The sequence below is a fragment of the Primulina huaijiensis genome, chromosome 9 (genome assembly GCF_012295235.1).
Source record: "Primulina huaijiensis isolate GDHJ02 chromosome 9, ASM1229523v2, whole genome shotgun sequence".
NCBI lineage: Eukaryota > Viridiplantae > Streptophyta > Magnoliopsida > Lamiales > Gesneriaceae > Primulina > Primulina huaijiensis.
Window position 1 is genome coordinate 9,742,336 of NC_133314.1, and position 23,239 is coordinate 9,765,574.

Consider the following 23,239-nt stretch of genomic DNA (forward strand, 5'->3'; position numbering starts at 1 on the left):
TCATCTCATCACGGGCTTCACGAGGATGTAAGTATTTTTTATTTTTATTCAAGTTTGGAAATGAGTTGAAGTTTAGAATTGATATTTGAGTTGATATTTGAGATATTAAGATGTTGTAATTTAGTTGGTTTGAATTTAAAATGGATATGAGTATGGTTTCTTGTTTTTGTGCAAGATCAAATTTTATGCCTACTGTATTTCGGGTATATGGGATGGTTCTATTTGGATTTTGATGTTATGGTCTTCATCAAACTTGTAGACCATCAAGTTAGCTTCGATTTGGTTCTTGAATCACTCAATTCCATGAAGAAATGAGAGAGATATGTAATTTTTACTAAAATTGGTCTGGAATTCCGAGTAAGTGCAGATTTGTGTACATGGCTTATGTTTATTCAAATTTTGGTATTAATCGGTTGGGATTCTGAATTTGATGTTCAAATGAGAGTTATAGATCATTGTCTTATCTTCGAAATGATAACAAATTGGCTTGATTCCATTTGATATTGAGGAAGTTATGCTCAAAATAATAAAGTGTGCCAGAAATGTATTGACACAGAATTCGTGAGAATAATGTTGTATGTTTCAGATTATGAACAAATGGGTAAACGACTTTGTTTGACAAAACTTTGTGAAAAACAATTGTTGGGCTTTGAGTTTTCTTTAATATTCAATTTGCGGATCTTGATTTGAAGCAATATTGAATTAATTATGAATTTTGTACAGAAACTGCTCTGTTTTGATAAATGAACCGAGTTCTTGAGTTATAGTAACTTCAGAGATTCAAGACTTCTCGACTACACCATTCGATATCCTTTTGGTAATATTTGAAAGGTATGTTATGGTCAGTAACATACGAGGTAAGAGTATCATTTTTATTTTAAATTGAAAATTCTATGGCTCGATTAAATACTTGTGATTTGATGATGATTGTTGTCTTGAGATGAGTTTATTATGATATCGAGATGATGATATTGATTTGCATCATTACATTGCATATTGAGCCACTTGTCGCTTTAGATTTCATATGGCGGAGGTCGCCTTGATTTATTGATTTGTTGGATGTATGGGGCTATAGTTCAGTTGACATAGTGTATGCGGAGGTCGCTGCTATGGCCTGAACACTCTCTATAGGTGCACCATAGTCCTAGGATTGTAGAACACAGCAACCCACCCCGAGCGGATGAGTCGGTGGATGTTGCTGGGGGATTCTCTTCCCTTGGGTACCCTATGAGCAGATGATTCACTTGATTTTGAGATTTATTGATAGCCCACAGCTTCTGATTATGCATTGCATTATATTGCATCTTTTTGAAATTATATGAACTATTTGTCATTATAAATCTCATATGTTATTGATTGTATCATACTGGGTTTATAGTCACCGGCAAGTCGGCTACCTCTTGTTTTCATGTGTTTGACGGTAGGTGAGGCGAGGCTTGGGATGCCAGAGTCCAGCTCCAGGCGAGGAGATACGAGTTAGAGTGGGATTCTCGGGTCTTAGGAGCTATGTGATGATGTTGGATTTCTTTGATTCAATACTTTATTTTGGCATGTTAAAATTTATATTTCAAGTATTTGAGATCTTTAAATTATTTTAACGATATTTATGTCGGTTGGTGAACAACTGCTTATATATTTTACTCAATCATTTGATTTGTTACATTTATAATTATTAATATTAGATGTCGGACCCGGAGCCCCACAAATTCGGTGATTAAAGTCGAGGAACAAAGCAATGAAAGAAGGGACATAGAATTGAAGTTGGAGGAGACAAAGACTACTATTACAACTACGTGGCATTAATAAAATTTTTGACCCTTTCTCTCATTTGGCCTATAAATAGAGGCCTTGTGCTAGCTTGAGAATCATTCTATCTCATTGTAAAATATAGTGTGAGTGTGTATAAAAGTTCTAAGTTCCAATATATTTTTCATTTTCCCAATTATGAGTGATGTTTTTAGTGTTGATCAAAAGTAAGCTCATGGAAAGCTAAATCTGTTATGTCAAGGTGAAGAGGATGAATTCTTGGTGAAGTAAGATTGTTTATATTTTGTATATTCTTTCTTTATTTCTTTTCATTTTGCTAATTTCTTTTCATTGTAGGTATAAAAATGAATTATTTGTTGTTATCAATTTACATCAAATGTTTGATATCGTTGAAGTGGTTATCTTAATTTGTTGTTTAATGTTGATACAATAAATATTTCATCAATTATTATTGTTATATTATATATATATATACCTATACATACATATATATATATTTATATAATTATATCATTTATTTCATTTAGACGATAACGTGGCTCTGCCAGTTGTTCTAAATGAAATATTATGATTTAATACTAATATCTAACAATCTAACAGTTACTTTATCGCAACTAACTTTTACTTTCCGCATCTAACATTTATTTTATCGCAACTAAATTTTACTTTTTGTAGTAACTTTTACTTTCTCGGAAATAACTTATTAAATCATATATTTCATTTAGGCAATAGCGTGGCTCTGCCGATTGTTCTAAATGAAATATAATGATTTAATTTAACATTTACTTTATGCAATTATATATTTATATAGTTATATTATATATATAATCATAGGTACCATATATAAAATATCGGTGAATTCTGTATTTTCTATATTGGGAACTATATTATATTAGGTGTGTGCTTAAATATTTAATTTTCTTGGAACCATTATTTATGGTGGTTTCCTTTGTTTTACTTTTAGTTAAACAATATTTCATAAACCAAGAATAAATCCTGTAGTCTTGACAAAATTTATAATTTGTAAACTTCGTTCTTGCATTTGGTAATCTATAAATTAATAAATTTAAACTTAAAAAAACTTCTCTGTGGATCGATCTCGTACTTACGAAATATATTACTTCCAGACAACCTACACTTGGGTGAATTATAATTTAAGTAGTAGCAAGTTTTTGGCGCCGTTGCCGGGGAGGTATAAATTAAGTTTATATTTGTTAATTATGTTTTATTTATAAGTATTGTGTTGTTTTTTTTTTTTTGTATGAGTATTTGGAGTTGAAAAAAAGTGGTAGACTTATTCGAGTATCTGAAAATAATTTAAACATGGATGATAAGTCAAATAACCAAGATAATGATAACAATAATAACAATAATAATAATAATAATAATAATCAAGAACATGATCAATTAAGAACACTTAGGCACCATATGAACCCTATTAGAACTAGTGCCCCATCTTGTTTAGTTTTTCCTCCTGATGCATCTAATTTCAACTTTAAACCTCAAATTATTCAACTTTTACCAAATTTTCATGGCTTAGATTCTGAAAATCCATATTTACATCTAAGAGAATTTGAGGAAGTTTGTAACACTTATAATGATCAAAATTGTAGCATGGATATAGTTCGATTAAAGCTTTTCCCTTTTTCTTTAAAAGATAAAGCTAAAACATGGCTACAAAATTTGAGATCAAGTTCAATAAGATCATGGGAAGAAATGCAACAACAATTTCTCAAAAAGTTTTTTCCTTCCCATAGAACAAACTCTTTTAAAAGACAAATTACTACTTTTTCTCAAAAACAAGGAGAAACATTTTATCAATGTTGGGATAGATATAAAGAATTACTTAATACATGCCCACATCATGGTTTTGAAACATGGAGAATAGTTTCTCACTTTTATGAAGGTCTAATACCTAAAGATAGGCAAATGATAGAATTCATGTGTAATGGAACTTTTGAAGATAAAAACCCAAATGAAGCTATGGAGTATTTGGATTCATTAGCAGAAAATGCTCAAAATTGGGATAATATAGGCACAATAGAACCACCAACAACTAAAATCAATAATTCAACAAATGGGGGTGGTATCTATAATCTTAAAGATGATATGGATATTCAAGCTAAACTTGCATCTTTAGCAAGAAAAATTGAGTCATTAGAAATGAAAAAGAGTGGTCAATTAAAAAGTATTCAAGAAATTGTTTGTCATATATGTGATACACATGATCATGCTACAAAAGATTGTCCAACATTACCTTCATTTAAAGAATGTCTCCATGAACAAGCAAATTATGTTAACAATTATAAAAAACCAATACTAGATCCTTTTTCAACATCATATAATCCTGGATGGAAAAATCATCCTAATTTTAGTTTAAAGAATGATAATAATGCACAACCCTCACAAAAATATTTTCAAAATAACCAAAATCATCAAGGTTATATTCCTTATGTTACACCTTCAAGAAAAAAATTTGAAGATGTAATTCATGCATTTATCCAAAAGCAAGAATCTATCAATATTCAAAACAGTCAATCTATGAGTGATTTGAAAGAAACTCTTGCAAAATTTGCATCTGCACTTAATATTCATGAAAAAGGAAAATTTCCATCTCAACCTCAACCTAAACCTAATCCTAAAAATCAAAATCAAGAATTAAAAAATGAAAAAATTGATCAAATAAAATCTGTTATTACCCTTAGAAGTGGTAAAATAGTTAATGACCATATAGTAATGAAAACAAGGATCATTTAAAATCAAAGAGTAAGGATGATAATCCTGATACTTTTGATATTGATGATACCTTAAATTCTAAAAATAATATGTTGAATGATAAATCATCTGAAATAGTAAATATATCAAATAAACCTCCACCATTTCCTCATGCATTAACAAATCATAAAAAACAAAAAAATGATTCTGATATTTATGAAGTTTTTAAACAAGTAAAGATAAATATTTCATTATTAGATGCTATTAAACAAGTACCTTCGTATGCAAAATTTTTAAAAGACTTATGTACTGTGAAGAGAAAATTGCATGTGAGGAAGAAAGCATTCTTGGCTGAACAAGTAAGTTCTATTCTTCAAAATAATTATAGTTTAAAATATAAAGATCCTGGTTGTCCAACAATTTCATGTATTATTGGAAAAAATAAAATTAAAAAAGCTTTGTTAGATTTGGGAGCAAGTGTGAATTTACTTCCTTATTCGGTTTATTAAAAACTTAATTTAGGAGAATTAAAACCCACTTCTGTTACTCTCTTACTGGCGGATAGGTCAATCAAAATACCTAGAGTTATTGTAGGAGATGTGTTGGTTCAAGTTGATAAATTCATATATCCTGTAGATTTTATTGTTTTGGATACACAACCAATAGAAGTACATAATGAAATTCCAGTAATATTGGGACGATTATTTCTAACAACTTCAAATGCTTTAATTAATTGTCGAAAAGGAATAATGAAATTGTCTTTTGGAAATATGACTCTAGAACTTAATGTGTTCAATTTATGTAAACAACCAAGTATTAATGAAAATGAATATGATAATGAAATTGAAACAATTGTGGAAGAAAATATATGAAAAGAAAACTTAAATCAACAATCTGAAATTTTTTCAATAGATAGTTTTGAGTCTGATAATAATTTTAAAGAAGATGATAATACAAAACTTGAATTAAAAGTTTTACCATTCGAATTGAAATATGTATTTCTTGGTGAAATAAAACATTTTCTGTTGTAATTTCTTCCACTCTTCTACCAAATCAAGAAGAAGATTTAATTAAGTTACTTAAAAAATATAAAAATGCAATTGGATGGACTTTGAAAGATATAAAAGATATAAATCCTTTAATTTGCACACATAAAATTCATTTGGAAAAAAATGCTAAAACATATCAACAACCACAAAGAAGGTTAAATCCACATATGAAGGAAGTTGTTAAGAATGAAGTATTAAAACTATTAGACGCTGGAATTATCTAGCCAATCTCAGATAGTAAATGGGTAAGTCCAACACAAGTAGTGCCTAAAAAGTCAGGCATCACTGTTATAAAAAATGAAAAGGGAGAGTTATTACAAGCTAGGATTCCATCTAGTTGGCGTATGTGTATTGATTATAAAAAATTCAATGATGCAACTAGAAAAGATCATTTCACAATACCATTTTTAGATAGAATTCTAGGAAAAGTAGCAGGAAATTCTTATTATTGTTTTCTTGATGGGTATTCGGGGTATTATCAAATACCTATATCATTAGAAGATCAAGAAAAAAATACTTTCACTTGTCCTTTCGGAACTTTTGCATTTAAAAGAATGTCATTTGGTTTATGTAATGCTCCGGCTACTTTTCAAAGATGCATGTTAAGTATTTTTAGTGATATGATTGAAGAATTTTTAGAAGTTTTTATGGATGATATAACTGTTTTTGGAAACTCATTTGAAATTTGTCTTAAAAACTTAGAAGAAGTATTAAAACGATGTGAAGAAAAAATCTTGTTTTAAATTGGGAAAAATGTCATTATATGGTTAAAGCTAGGATTGTGTTAGGTCATGTGATATCTGAAAAAGGAATTAAAGTTGATATAACCAAAGTTGATGTTATTGCTAATTTAACATCACCAAAAACGGTCAAAGAAGTTCGATCATTCTTGGGTCATGCAGGTTTTTATAGAAGGTTTATAAAAAATTTCAGCATAATATCTAAACCAATTTCGAATCGTTTAACATCACCAAAAACGGTCAAAGAAGTTCGATCAGTTGTCTTATGCTACTGTTATGCCCTGGTTTGCTAACATTGTAAATTTTATTGTGACAAATAAAATGCCTTCTCATTTTAATTCACAGGATAAGAATAAATTCTTGATAGAAGTTAAAAAAATTTTATTGGGATGATCCTTACTTGTTTAAGTATTGTCCTCACCAAATTTTTCGACGATGCATACCCGACAATGAAGTAAGTAATGTTATTAAATTTTGTCGTTCTGAAGCATGTGGAGATCATTTTTCATCCAATAAAACAGCTGCAAAAATCTTACAATGTGGATTTTATTGGCCCTCTTTATTCAAAGATACGCATTTATTTTGCAAATCTTGTGAAAACTGTCAGAAGATGGGATCAATTTTCAAAACGAAACATGATGTCTTCAAATCCAATCATAATTATTGAAATATTCGATAGTTGGGGGATAGATTTTATTGGTCCATTTCCATTATCTTTTGGATATACGTACATTTTAGTCGCTGTTGATTATGTTTCAAAATGGATTGAAGCAATTGCATGTAGAACTCATGATCATAAAGTTGTTATAAAATTTTTAAAAGAAAATATTTTTAGCCGATTTGGAATACCTAGAGCAATAATTAGTGATGGAAGAAGTCATTTTAAAAATAAATCATTTTCTTCTTTGTTAAGAAAATATGGCATTACACATAAATTTTCTACCCCATATCATCCTCAAAGTAATGGTCAAGTTGAACTTGAAAATAGAGAAATAAAACAAATATAAGAAAAAACAGTTAATCCAAATCGAAAAGATTGGTCTTTAAGATTAATAGATGCATTATGGACATATAGAACTGCATTTAAAACATCATTAGGGATGTCACCATATTGGTTAGTTTTTGATAAGCATTGTCATTTACCGTTTGAACTTGAACAGAAAGCTTATTGGGCAATTAAAGCATTTAATAATAATTTAGATGATGCATCTAAATTTAGAAAATTGCAATTAAATGAACTTGAAGAATTAAGAAATGATGCATATGAAAATTCAAAGATTTATAAAGATAAAACTAAAGCCTTTCATGATAAAATTATTTTGAGAAAGTCATTTGAAATTGGACAAAAAGTTTTACTTTATAATTCTCATTTGCATTTATTTCAGGAAAACTAAGATCGAGATGGTCAGGACCATTTATAGTTAAATTTGTTTATCCTCATGGTGCTGTTGATATTGAAAATTCTAAAAATAATGACGTGTTTAAAGTTAATGGGCAAAGACTTAAGCCTTTTATAGAAAATGAAATTCTTAATGATGATTTTATGCCTTTATATGATCCACAATAGTTGTTTGATATTTTCATTTTGTTTTTGCTGATTCTAGTTCATTTCCCGGTTAAGTGGCGGATAACGGTACTCCGTGACTATCTAAGTCGGTTTTTTCAGTTTTCCCAAAATAATTAAAATATATAATAATAATATGGATGCTTGTATTGTGAATCTTCATAAATATTTTGCTTGTTTACCTGATAATGCGTTGAAAAAATTTATAAAGTCAGATGTGAGCGACTAAGGTTGATGATGTCATATGGCATACCGAATGATATCCGTTTGATGATTGAAGCAAAAGTCCGATTGGTTGGGGAAGCAAGTGAAATAATAATAAGACATATGTCAGGATTTGGTAAAAGCACATATGCCAAAAAGCGAAAAGCTAAACGTATAGGTGGATGTCATAAATGTGCAAGGTGTACTTGTAAAGAGAAATGCAAAAATGTTGGAATGACATCAATGAATAGAGAAGATAAAATTTTATTCATTAAGAATGGTCTGAGTAAAGAGCCTTTGGATAATTTTCTAGAGGTTTTTGATACGCATTCAAGTGGGTACGTGCAAAATGTACTTCTTAAACTATGGCGGCAATTTCAACATGAGGAATATCAATATGGACGGTGGAATCAGCCTTATAAAGATCCTACTGTAGTAACGCATATCTGTTTAGATAAGTAAATATATATATACAATTTCGTCTCAGGAATCTGACGTTAAAAGACCTTGTTTGCCAATTTATAAGAAAATTGGATGGGAAGCATATCCTCGATTCATAGAAGGCGTTGAAGCCGTTACTGAACGTAAAATCATAGGAAGATGTAAGTCACAATCACAACTACACTATATATATGTGTTTTAATTTATGTCATTTTTATTTTCTTTTAATAATAATAATTTCCTGTTCAAATATTGACTTTTTGCATGTTACGCTTATAAATTCATATGCTGTGATTTAACAATTGCAGAAAACATATTTCTCAACATGTCGACGTCCACGGTAAGTAAAATAAAAAATATTTGTGTATTTTGTGGATCTAGTGCAGGAAAGGATTCAATTTATGAAGAGGTACCAGAAAAGCTTGGAATAACACTTGCTAAAAAAAGATTCATTTGGTATATGGTGGTGGTGAAGTTGGTCTCATGGGAAAAGTTGTGCATGCAGGTGGAAGTGAAGTCTTAGGCATTATTCCGATTACCGTAGCCAGTCTTACTGGACCAACAATAGGAGAAGAAATGAAAGTGGACGACGTGTATGAACGAATTACTCACATGATTGAACATTCTGATGCTTTCATTGCTTTGCCAGGAGGTTTCGGTACTTTGGAAGAAATATTTCACACTGTTTGTTGGGCACAATTAAATATCTATAATAAGCCAATTGGTTTGTTAAATGTTAACAATTATTATGATAAACTACTATCGTTTCTTGATGATGTTGTGGAACAGAGATTTATTTCATTAGCTTCGCGAAGGATGTTAGTTTCTGCTACAAGTGAAGGTGAACTTATTGATTAACTGCAAGAATTTAGTCATGAACCAGATCCATTCTTATCTCAACTTAATTGGCCAACATCCAAGAGTAAGAAAAGAAAATTCATGTGACGCTAAACTTGTGATTCAACAGTATGTTTTAATTTTTTTTTCTTTGAGGTATGAAAAATCTCCTCTTCTTCTTCTCCTTTTAGTTTGTTTTTATATAAAAATAAAAAAATATATATTCATATATATAGTAATAATAGTAATAATAATTTTGAGTTTNAATAATTTCGAAACTTTTTATGATAATATAGTTAAAAGATATGATTTTTATGGTTGTTAACATGTATAATTGAAAGAATTATTTTCGTAAAAGTATAATATACACTCACACATCTTTTGTGAGTAAGTGGTGAGAAATGAGAAAACAATTAATAGACTTTTATTGATTATTAAAAAATAGTTAATTACAAGAATATAACTCCCTTATAAAAAAAATATTAATTATTGAAAAAAATAGAAGATAAATAACGGACTGCAAAGTTCTTTGTTCATTGTAATTTTTTTTCTAGATTTGATTGATGTACTATAAATGTTTAAGGCCCTATAATCAATTATCCGGTAATTTGGCATAATTCATTATTGAGTAGTAAATTAAAATAATTATTTATGCCAAATAAATTTAAGAAGTTTGTTAAAAATATGTATTTTAGAATGTCGGAGAATTTGACGATATAAAATACATATAGAGTTTAAATAACACACGAGAGAAAAATAAATACAGACCAGAATAAATGAGCTTGAATTACTATTTTAGTAACCAAATACACAATATATATATATATATATATACATATACATGAACACACAACTTACCAAATAAGAGAAGGAAGAATCGAGAGAAAAGTAAAAAAAGAAAGAAGAACTCCATTCCCGTCACTTGTGTAGCGGCTGCGGAAAAATCACGATATCTCCTCCGTCCGGCGTCTAAATCTCAATCGGTCTAAAGGGGTGTCTTCATAACATCCTAAGCTTCGATTCAAGTCAGAAATCGCGAAGTTTGAGCAAGGATTCGAGTAGATCGAAGCTGCTGTTCCGGTGCTCTGTTTCTGCGCGAATTCTTCAAGTTTTTGGGTGAGAGTTTTTGGGTTGCTGCGATTTTTGTATTTTAAATTTGTAGAAATGATCAAAACAAACTTTTTAGTGCTTTATGTTAGCTATTCATAGCCACTAGAAGCATGGGATTTCAATTAGAAACAGATTTGTTATGATTTTTCTACGAAAATGTGTCAAAACCAGATTCGAAATTGAACTGTGCAGAGTACCTACTGTAATTCGGGATTATGGCATAAATGCAATCGGATTCTGTTGGAAAAGAAATTTCGGCGTTTGACAAAATATGAAATTCTGGAGTTTGACAAATTGATCAACCAACTGATACGCGCAACTATATTAAGCAAACTGGACTTAACACCTGGAATCAGCAGATCTAATAAAGAAAACTGATCAGTTGTTGATGGAAACGAAATACCGGCGTTTGGCATAATATGAACCAAATTATAAATTCTAGAGTTTGACAAACTGATCAACCAAGTGATACACGCAACTATATTTCAGCAAACTGGACTTAATAACTGAAATCAGCAGATCTAAACTGATCAGTTGGAAACCGATCAGTTGATATATTCAGCCGTATGCTTCCTTCAACTAAATATGTCTCGGGAAAGAACATTCAACCGACAAAGAGACATAGCATATTGCAACTGAATGCAAAACGCCGCACTTCAATCAATACAGCTTAGAACAACGCATTTCGGGTAAAGCAATTAAGACGCTGCATTACAATAAATGAAGCAAGAAATGCCCAAGGAATGATGAAGTGGCAATCAACGGATATAAAGATTCAAACATATCTCAAGTTACCGTTGGAAGAAAAGCTTATAAATATGACAGAAGAACAGCTGAGGAAAAACACACAGATCACTCTATTCAAAGCTTGTTGTTACTCTGTCAAAATATCAGCTCACACTTACTTGATTTATTCGTAGCAGTCAAGGCTACAATCTGAGCTCATTAGCACTTTGTAATAATCGTTAAATTCGATAGTGCTAAGATCAGTTACGCACTGAGAACATTTTGTAATACTAAGAGTTTCAGTTTTTGGCAGTGATAAGTCCAAACTGAAGTGGGTCAGTACAAAGCTTGTATTCGATCAAAGTCCTTTAATGGAAATCCTATCCTTAAGATAGAAGGGCTGACGTAGGAGTAATTGAAATCTCCGAACATCCAGAAACAATCGTTGTGTATTTTATTTCAGTTTTGTATTCTATCTTTCAGTCAGTTAATTTCCGCAACTACTTCAGTTTAACTGATTGTCATTGACCAGCAAGATTCCGAGAATCAGTTTCTCACCAAACTGAACTCAAAACTCGAAAATATCAGTTTTAATTGAGAGCGTTTATTCAACCCCCCCTTCTAAACACTCTTGTTACGTTAATCGATCCTATCAAGTGGTATCAGAGCGGTTGAATCTTGTTCTTGAATACTTTTGATCTATAAACTTGCTAGCATGACTTCATTCAACAAAATTCCTATGATCTCCAGAGAAGAATTTGATGATTGGAAAATCAGAATGCGGGCTCATTTAGTTGCACAAGATGATGACATGTGGTATGTCATAACCGATGGACCCATGAAGATTCTAAAAAAAATACAGCAGTTGCCATAACAGATGGGGCACCACAAAGAATAGAAAAGCCCAGAGATGAATGGACAACTGAAGATAAAAGAAAAGCAAATCTTGATAATGTGGCTAAAGACATTCTGTACAAAACGCAGGACAAAGTAACCTTCAACAAAATAAAGATGAGTAAGTCAGCCAAAGAAATTTGGGAAAAGCTGATCCAGCTGTGTGAAGGAAATGATCAAACCAAAGAAAATAAACTTTCTGTTACTGTTCAAAAGTTTGATAACATCAAAATGAAAGCAGGAGAATCAATGCACGAGTATGGTGAAAGAGTAAGCAGTATCATCAATGAGTTAAATGCACTTGGAAAAGTGTATACCAACAAAGAGATTGCACTGAAGGTAATGAGAGGTCTTCCCAAAGAATGGGATGTCAATACCATGACTATGAGGAAGTCCAAAGATCTGAACAAGATTGAACTTCATGATCTGTTTGCTGATTTAAAGGCTTTTGAATTTGAGCTGCAGACCAGAGAAGGAGAACTGCAACTCTAGTGATGATGAGGAAGTCAAGTGCTTAATGGCTAATGATGCAGAAGAAGAATCATCTAGCCAACAGATATTTGATTTCAGGTCAACTGATTTCACACGAGAAGAACTCATTCTAACACTACATGACATCGTAAATGAGTATCAAAAGCTTGCATCATCATTTGAAAAAATCAAAGCAAAGCAAACTGATCCCACAGGCAATAAAACCAAAACTGATGAATCAGTTGATGGGTTGAGTCTAAAAAGAGAAATTGCTGAGTTAAAAGCAGAGAGAAACAAAAATCAGTCATTAATTCAGAAGTTGATTCTTGAAAACTCAAAACAGACTGAGCTCATTCAGTCTTGGAACAAGTCATCTACTGCACTGAATGAGATGCAGAATTCACAAAAATCAGTTTCTGATAAAACTGGTTTAGGGCTCAACACTCAAGAAGAAATATATCCAAATGATACTCAACCAAAGTCAAAAATAAACAAAGGGAAATACATTCATTTTGTCAAAACAGCAGTGATACAAGAACAAATTGAGCCCAGTAAACTTATTGAGCAACCTACTGAGAATATGAACAAGGCTAGAAAATATGGGATTGGTTATAGTCAAATATTCTCAACTGATTCACAAAGTCAGTCATCAAAGAGGTCCCAAAAGCGAGAGAAACCCCATCCCTCTCTTTCCTTTGTTACGTCCCCATGTCAAGAACTATTTGAATAGCTATTTCAATTACTATAACTGCAAGCCAGTTCAGAAGAGATATAGACTGAACAATCAGTTGAATAAAGCTAAAACAAATATTGTATCATCTGTACACTACACACCAAGCACACAAAAGCCGAGAAAAACCATTTGGAATACAGCTACTCGAAAGTCTGTTAGACTAATCCAAGTGTGGATTCCTAAGGGACTAATCAGTTCAGGACCCAAATAGATATGGGTACCAAGTTATATTATATGTGTGATTACATGTAACAGGTACAAACAAGAACTCAATATGGTATTTGGACAGTGGATGCTCGCGACATATGACAGGAGCTGCAAGTGTGTTATCCCAACTGATCAAGTACACTGGTCCAAACATCAGTTTCGGGGACAATTCCAAAGGGAGAACTGTGGGTAAGGGTAAGCTTATCCATGGTAATTTTACTTTTAAAGATGTTCTATTAGTAGAAAACTTGAAGTATAACTTGATTAGCATCAGTCAGTTATGCGACAGTGGATTCTCAATACAATTTGACAAAAACTCATGTTTAGTCAAAACTTCAACTGATGAAATCATACTAACTGGCAAACGTTGTGGAAACATATATAAAGTCAGCTGGAATGATCAAACTTATGCACCAGTTTGTTTTATTGCTTCCAAATCATCTAAAAACTGGTTGTGGCATAAAAGACTAAATCATTTAAACTTTAAATCCATTGCCTATCTGAGTAAACATGAACTTGTTACTGGCTTGCCAAAAATAGATTTTTCAAAAGAAAAACTTTGCTCAGCATGTCAGTATGGTAAACAAGTACGATCCTCTTTTAAAAACAAGGGATGTAAATCTTCATCCTGATGCTTAGAACTGTTGCACATGGATCTCTTTGGTCCTATACCAGTCATCAGCTTAGGAGGAATGAAATACACCTTGGTAGTCGTAGATGATTTTTCAAGATTTACTTGGGTTATGTTTCTTAAAACTAAAGAACATACTGCTTCGCAACTAATAAAGCTCTTCAAAAGACTTTTAAATGAAAAATCAGTTGGAATTGATCAAATCAGATCTGATCGAAGAACTGAATTCATCAATCAAACTCTTTCAAATTTTCTAGAAAATGCTGGAATTAAGCATGAGCTCTCAGCAGCCAGAACTCCTCAGCAAAATGGTGTAGCTGAGAGAAGAAATCGGACTCTTAAAGAAGCTGCCAGAACAATGCTTGCTGATTCTGGTATTTCTCAAAGATTTTGGGTAGAGGCAGTAAACAATGCGTGTTATACTCAGAACAGATCAATGATTAATAAGAATCATATGAAAACACCATATGAGATCTGGCATGGAAGAAAAAGTATAATTACTTATTTCAAAATATTCGGCTGCAGATGTTTTATTCTTGATAATGGTAAAAATTATTTAAAAGCGTTTGATGCTAAATCTGCAGAAGGAATATTTCTTAGATACTCATCAGTTAGTATAGCCTATAGAGTCTTCAACAAGAAAACCCTAAATGTTGAAGAATCTGCTCATGTTGATTTCGATGAAACTGAACTAACTAATAAGCCAACTGATCAAGTTGAGCTAGTTGATCGACCAACAGATATCAGTTTAGAAGATGATGACAAAAATGAAAGTCATGACTATCAAAATATACTTCAAACACCTGAACCAGAAAGTACTGGACCAATCAGATGTGCAAGAAGTCGTTGCTGATGATCAGTTGACAGAGCATAATGATAACATTCAAATACCAGTTGACGAAGCACCAACTGAGACTGAAAACTGTGTTCAGTTACCAACTGAAGAAATTTCAGATACAACAAATACTGCGTACAGATGGAGAAAATCACATCCACCTGAACTGGTAATAGGAAACCCATCTGATCCAGTAAGAACTCGCAATCAAATACTAAATTTATTTATCTATTCAGCTTTTGTTTCACAACTAGAACCGAAGAAAACTGATGAAGCTCTTGCTGATCCTAACTGGGTAAATGCAATGCAAGAAGAGCTAAATCGGTTCACTTATAACAATGTCTGGAACTTAGTTCCAAGACCAATTTCAAAAACTATTATAGGTACAAAATGGGTATACAGAAATAAACTGAACTAGGATGGTTCAGTTGTACGTAACAAAGCAAGATTAGTGGCACAAGGATATAGGGAAGAAGAAGGAATTGACTATGATGAGACGTATGCTCCAGTTGCAAGACTGGAAGCAATCAAAATTTTTCTTGCTTATGCATCACACAAGAAATTCAAGGTATATCAGATGGATGTAAAGAGTGCATTTCTGAACTGTAAACTACAAGAGGAAGTATATGTTGAACAACCCCCGAGTTTTGTAAATCACAACTTTCCTGATTATGTATGAAACGACCTAGATTTTTTTTTCCTAATCTTAAATCATAAATTCTAAATTCCTAAATAAAATAATTCAACACAATCATTGATCATAATAATTTAACAATTTAAATCTCAAGTGCATAAAATAAATCATTAACATAATCTTTAAATCATTTATCTATCTAGCTAGTGCGGAACATAAATGGCCCTCGGGTGTGTACTGCTGCACTCGATTCACTCAATCGTCACCGCCTCCAAAATCATCAAATTTTGCATCATACAAACCTAGTGAGTCTAATGACTCAGCACGTTCTAAACATGGATAGCAAATAATACATATACACTCACATGCATTTAAAAATCATATTTTTATTTAAAATAGCTTTTGAAAATAAATAAACCAATTTAAAATCTTTTAAAAATCATTTAAGCATAATTAAATCATAAACAGAAAATCATTTTAAAATAACTTTAAGCATAAATAAATCTTTTAAAAATCTTTTAAAATAAGCTTTAATCATAAATAAATCATTTTAAAATAGCTTTAATCTTCATCGTAAATCATATATCATAAAATCATTTTTTATCATAAGCATTCAATCATATATAATTTTTTGGGTGAAGTTTGATCTTTGAAAGTGACTAGCTTTTATCCATTGGTCGACTGCAGTCTTAGCTCCACATGGCCCATAGGGGTGTGCACTGGGCTCCACCGTGGAAATACGTTCGTCAAGGGTCCCTCGGGACCTTCTCCCATAGACGGGCTCCCATTGGGGCCTTTTCCCACGTATGGGCTCCCTCTGGGGCCTTTTCCCGTAAATGGGCTCCCTCTGGGGCCTTTTCCCCACACGTTACCCCCACAAAATCATATATCATAAATCATATCTTTTGTCACAGTCAATTCACATCTATCAAAATTTTTCTTTTTCTTTAAAAATCATGAAATAGCACAACTTTCCAAAAATAGCATTTTAAACAGTAAAAATTGCACAGCTTTACCAAAAATCATAAAATACCATATTATCATCAAAATAATCATTTTAAATCATAAAATATCATTTAACATGCGTTATAATCCTTCGGGACGCTGCCAAGCATTTTCGTATTTTCTTAGGTGTAAAAAGACAGTTTTACCCCTGTACGTAAAAATTCTCGAATTTATATTTTTCGCACTTTAAATGACCTGAGATTATTCTAAATAATTATTTAAGCTCAAATATATTTTTCTCGTATTTTTATTTGGCTTAAATCGATGACTTTTAAATTAATCTTTAAATAAGAGATATTAACGCGTTTTAATCTCGAATTAAACTAAACCTTAATATAAAATTCCCAAATTAAAAACTTAGATATTTAATAATTATTTAAGCTTAAATATAATTTTCCATAATTTTGTAAAGCTTAAAACTAGGCTTTTCAATTCATTTTTTAATTAGTGTTTCGTGCGGCGATAAAATCCCGGATAAATCCAAAACTTAATATTTTGATCCCAAATTTTTAACATAGCATTTTTATTATTTATTCTACCCTTCCAAGTCATGATCCACACCCGTGGACCCATGGATTCAATTTTAGTCTAATTAAATTCGAAATTGACACATATGAGGACACACCGAGCCATCTCTCATTTTACTCGAGCCACGCCCGAGCCATCTCGAGCCAAACCCAAACCAACCCACCTAGTGACCCTACTGACCAAGCCCAGCCAAAAGAACCATCCCCTAGCTCGCTGAAACCCACCTGAAACTTAACCCAAATTCTGCACCTATGGTGAACCTCACGCCCAAGTCTCCTAGCCAAACCTGGACCCTACCAGCCGAGCCACCACCAAGCCCACACGACCCTCACCATCCCTGGACCACGCCCAGACCCTACCCAGACCAGCCCGAGCCCTGGAGCCAAGCATCGGACCTCCTGAAACAAGAACGAGCTGCGCGCCTCTTCTTCAACGGGAGTGCTTCTTCTTCTCGCGTGGGTCTCCTCGTCTGACCCACCACCGAGCCTTGTCCCTTCCTACCCCTCTCTGAACCATCCTAGAGTACCGACCAGACCACCCAGCCCAGTCCCTACCAAGCCGCAGCCCCCCCTTGCAGTAGACGTGCGTGAACTTGCATGGGAGGAGTCCCACTTCGGGTGGACTCCTTCCACAGCCTAGAAATCGAACCCTAGCCGCCCTAGGACCCTACCTAGCCTTCGAACCTGACCCTGGACAAGCCCCCCACCAGACCCTGTCCAGACCCGTGCCCCATGCAAAGGGACCGAACCATTTGAATTTTGCACCACCATAACACCTACGACCCTCTTTTTTTTATTTTTTTTTCTTTCACGGTTGTTCCAGCCTATTTCCTTCTATCAATTTATCATGTTTTAATCATAATCAATCATAATTTATCATGTATTGGCAGCGTGTCTGTTGGAATCAAAAACGATTTCAAAACAAGCATAGAATCGTTAAAACTTTGAAAAATACGTAACGTATCGTAAAATAATCGAACACCTATTTTTTTTTCATCCAAAAACAATTAAATCATGCATAATATGATTTGAATGATGTTAAAAGAGTTTAGAAAACGTGCCTTTGCGTTAAAAACGCTCGAATATTCGATAATCGTTGCGGGGAAGTCGGTGGCGATCGGAGCGGTGTTTCGATTGTTTCTTTTGCGTAAAAGTGGCGTGAATCGACAGTTCTACGCATGACGATGGATCGGTGATTGTTGTATCGAAGTAATCAAGTCAAAAAATCAAAATCATAGCCTAGAAACTCTCGGCTGCTCGTGTGTGTAATTAGTGTGTGTTTTAGGTGTCCATCACGTGGATGGTGAATGGGTGTGTGAGTTGCCAACTAATAAATACTTAAACATAATTTAGGTTTAAACAAACTCTAATAAATAATTTAAACATTAATTAGATAATTAATTTGACCCCAAGTTTAATTTAAAAATTAAATACTAAGATCAAGATAAACTCAAATTTAAAAAGGTTGATATTTCTATCTTCAAAATTTGCCATAAAAAAATTCTTAGATTTCACTTAGATACTAATTAAATAAATTGATTAAAGCCTAAAAATCATCATAAATATTTCAATAGAATTTCAAGAATTAAATCCTTAATTTAAAAAAATTAATATTTTAAAACACCTAAAATCTTATAAATTGCATAATAATTAAATTAGACCTCAAAATACTAAAATTCGTAAATCATTTAAATTATTAATTTTCTTGGCTTAAAATAAATATAACATTCAACTTTTTTTTGCACCTTAATCGCCTCCGATCTCCGTCTCCCGGTCTGACTTCGAATATTCGGACATAAAATCCTTAATTTCATGAATTCATGTAAAATTGTGCAATTAATCATTTAATCATTCAATCATACCTTTAATCGTATAAAAATATCATGCTAGCATTTAAAAGCAATTAAATAAAATCATTAAAGCAATTAAAACAATTTTGCATGCATGTGGTTTACGTAGACTGATTTTTCGGACGTTACAATGTATATCATTTGAACAAAGCCTTATATGGCCTTAAACAAGCTCCCAGAGCTTGGTACGAAACTATTTCAAAATTTCTAACTGATCATGATTTTTCTGTTGGATCAGTTGATAAGACCTTGTTCAAATTTGCTAAGAATGATCACATTTTATTAGTTCAAATTTATGTTGATAATATCATATTTGGGTCAACTAACCCCAAATTATGCGAAAAGTTTGCTAAGCTAATGCATGATAAGTTTGAAATGAGCATTATGGGCGAACTGACATTCTTTCTTAGACTGCAAGTGAAGCAACTGAATATACTGGTATATTGATCAGTCAGACTAAATATACAAAGGAGCTGCTGAAAAAATTTGGCATGGAATCATGTTCAGCTGCAAATACTCCCATGAGCTCATCAGTAAAAATGGACACTGATCAAGGGGGAATATCAGTTGAGGTGACATTATATCGAGGTTTAATAGGTTCATTGTTGTACCTAGCTTCCAGTCGTCCTGATATTGTATTTGTTGTCCGTATGTGTGCTAGATTTCAAGCAAATCCTAAGCAATCACATTTCTCAGCTGCTAAAAGAATTTTGAAATATCTTAAGGGTACACAAAATGTTGGGTTATGGTATTCTAAAGACTCTACTTTCAATTTAGTTGGATATTCAGATGCAGATTATTTAGGATGTAAGCTTGATCGCAAAAGTACAAGTGGATCTTGTCAGTTTCTAGGAGACAGACTGATCTCTTGGTTCAGCAAAAAGCAGACATCCATAGCTACCTCAACAACTGAAGCAGAATACCTTGCTGCTGGTAGTTGTTGTGCACAACTGATCTGGATCCAGCAACAACTGAAAGATTATGGAGTAATTACAAATGAATCGCCCATATTTTGTGACAATACGAGCACAATTGCCATCACCTATAATCCAGTTCTTCACTCAAGGACCAAGCATATAGATGTCAGGCACCACTTCATTAGAGATCATGCTTTGAAGAAGGACATCAGACTGGAGTACATTTCAACTGAGCAACAAGCAGCTGACATCTTCACCAAACCATTACCCGAGACTAAGTTTTCTTACTTTCGCAATATTCTTGGTTTAATTGACTTGTCTTAAAATTGTTGTTGATGCTGTTTTACTAATAAAATTATTTGCAGAAAATAAGAACACAACAACAAATTGGAAATGATACTTTATTAAGAATAAAATCGATTCCACATTACAGAAGATAACTTAGAACCAACTGAATCTTGCCATTCTGTAATCCAATTATTCAACTCATAAATTCGGATTCTAGAAAATGATTCAGTTGTAGAAATCTTCTCAATTACATGTCATTCTTTCCATAACATTGCATGTAACAGAACATTGTCATCAACCAGGTCTGTAACATGCCTGACTTCAAAACGATCAATGTATTTTCTTGCTGTTGCTGCTTGAGTACGAGAAGGAGCAGCACCACTATTACTTATCATCTGCAAATCATGAATTTTGAACCATGTTGACATCACTTTCGTCAAGACATATTCCTCCATCGTTTTTTTCAACTCTTCTAAATAAGGACTTAATTGTTCGGTAACTTGAATATGCGTACTGCTGCATGCATCAGAATTACTTGAATCCGACATATTGAACTGTTATTATCTCACATTTATCTCTATCGTCCTTTTTATAGACAGATGACATTAAATGTTGAAGAAGCTAAAGAGTCTTGAGTCAACCGAAGCGTTTTTCTCATTTACCTAGGCTTATTATTTATCAGTTGTTCATTATTAACTGATATCAGTTTGTCATTTATTACTTAATGCTTAACTGATTTCAGTTCATAGTCAACTGATAGAAGTTAATCTTTCATCAGTTCATCTGTTTAAAGTTCGCAATTCATATATATATAAAAACTGATGAAGTTTATCATTTGCAGGAAATAGAAAAACAAAGTTAAGCTCATATAAATACTTTATTCAACCATAAATGCCTGCACGGATTACATCATCATATTTTTCCTCTACAAAAATTATCCACATTTTTAACCAAGCGGATAAAGGTCCGGTAGATGTCTTGTCAAAGCCCTGAGAACCAGCTATGCGCTTAAGGATTTTCAGCTCCTTTCGAAGCATTAGCTGATAGAGATGACCATCCTTAAAGACGTCCACCCACACAGCTATGTTCATGTGCTCCCGCAACTTTTTCATCTCTGCCACCAGTTCTGGAGTGGTAGCCTCCTCAGTATTGTACAGGAACTCAAGCTTCTGTAACTTTTCCCCGTAGTGAAGACTCTTATAGAAGACCTCATCTTCTATAACAGCCTTCCTGGCCTCCAGAGCAAACGGCGAAGCTCTCGAGCTACTCGTATCTGCCATTCTTTTTGTCTTGAATATTTTCACCAATATAACTTAAACTAACCGTGTTACTTCTATTTATAACCGAAAGTCATGGAAGCTGAAGGGCAGTCAATGTTTCAGCAAACGATAATCTTTCTGACCCTTAAATTTATTTTATATAGTCATTTTAATTATTCTATGCACCGATTAAGGGGGAATATCAGTTTTTGAAAATGTTAACTGAGAGGACAATTGTTTGTGAATTCTCAACTGAAATGAATCAGTCTCCCAACTGATTGTTTATCTGGATATTTTACAAATCTTCTCGTATAAGTTAACAAATTTAAAAACTTATTATATTCTAAATCAACTAATGTGACTGCAGTTTCATAACGTGGCCTATTTTAAACCACTTACTTTTTGCACACACGCTTACAGCACACGTACACATATTTTTATTCAAAATTTTTTTGGACTGACACGTGTCCCGAATTTGAACAGTCACGAACAAATGTACTATGCCCGCCTCAATTCAGTTTTCTTTCTTACGCATACAATCAGTTCCTAAGAGCATACTAATTCCAAAGCTTATCTTTTACAAATTTCAGATCAGTTTACTTTTCGAAATGGCGAATCAAATCCCAGCTCACATGTTGAACGCTATGGCCATTGATTTTGACTCAGTTTTATCAGTTCAAGAAGCTGATGTTAAGAACGTCTTTCTGAAGATTGAATCTGCTGGTCTCAGGATGTTTTTGGGACAATCTTTGCAGGAGATCTACCCCAAGGAAGTAAATGAATTCTATATGAAGGGGTTTGTCACCACTGATGGAAGTATCTCTGTAACTGTCAATAGTCAGCTGTTGATCTTATCTGAAGAGACCTTCGGAGAAATTTTCTCGTTGCCAACTGATGGGTACGTCAGATTCTCTGAAGTCAAAACATCTGACATTGAAGAAATGCAATCCTTGCTGTCTGCTGATGGGCGGAAAATCAAAGTTTCCGATCCTAAGAAGGAACTGAAGCATGAGGTTCAGTTATTAGCCGACATTTTGGCAAAGGGCATATTGGCTAAAGCAGGCTCTTATGCAGCCCTTACTCTTGAGAAATTCCAAGTGATGACCATCATCATGGGAGAGAAGAAAGCTAACTAGAGGCACATTATCTTCAATATTCTAAGGAATATGCTTCAATCTACCAAACAATCAAGAGGCTTTGCCATTCCAATCAGTTATTTTCTAAAACTAAAGGGATTGGTAGCTGACAATGCTGGAAAATCCTCAAAGTCCAAGGCCTTCACTGCCAAGAACATCTTGCCACCAAAAACCAAACAGGAGGTTGGGACGCAACCACCTGCTCCAACACCAGTCAAGAAGGCCAAAAATTTGGCCCAACTGAAGACTGCAAAACGAAAACTGATTATCAGAGAATCAGATTCGGAGAAAACTCCTTCTCCTAAGATTGTCAAGAGACCGAGGACGCAAAGAACTAAACCAATAACAGCGGTGAAATTCATTCCAACTGAGAGCTTGACTCAATCAGCTGCTCAACAGCCTATTCAGGCTATACCTTTGCAGGTTGTTCCACCTGATGATTCAGTTGCTGAAGAAGAGGAACCCGCTAAAATAAGATCTCCCTTGACTCATGTAAATCGCCCTACCATTTTGCCTCGGGCCAGATCTAAAGGCGTTAATTGAGGGAACCAGTGGACACTACTCATTCTGGTCTGGATATTCCTCACATTCTCATAACTGACAAAGGAAAAGGCAAGCTAGTTGAAGAGCCAAGGCCATCTAATGTCATCCAAACTCACATTGACATTGTTTGGGAACAGGTCAATGCATTTGCCACAG

The 23,239-nt window shown here is 33.2% G+C and overlaps 1 long non-coding RNA gene and 1 other non-coding gene across 2 annotated transcripts in view; one reads left to right on the plus strand and one right to left on the minus strand.

Annotated features, from left to right (window-relative positions):
• Positions 1–3,527: 3,527 nt before the first annotated feature.
• On the minus strand, positions 3,528–3,638 carry LOC140985451 (small nucleolar RNA R71). Its single transcript, XR_012176770.1, has one exon. It is a non-coding gene; the product is annotated as a small nucleolar RNA R71 (small nucleolar RNA).
• Positions 3,639–10,214: 6,576 nt separating this feature from the next.
• LOC140983722 (uncharacterized) overlaps positions 10,215–23,239 on the plus strand; it is a 28,100-nt gene continuing 15,075 nt past the window's right edge. Inside the window, exon 1 of the long non-coding RNA XR_012176496.1 lies at positions 10,215–10,433. This is a non-coding gene — a long non-coding RNA (uncharacterized lncRNA). The remainder of the gene's footprint in view (positions 10,434–23,239) is intronic.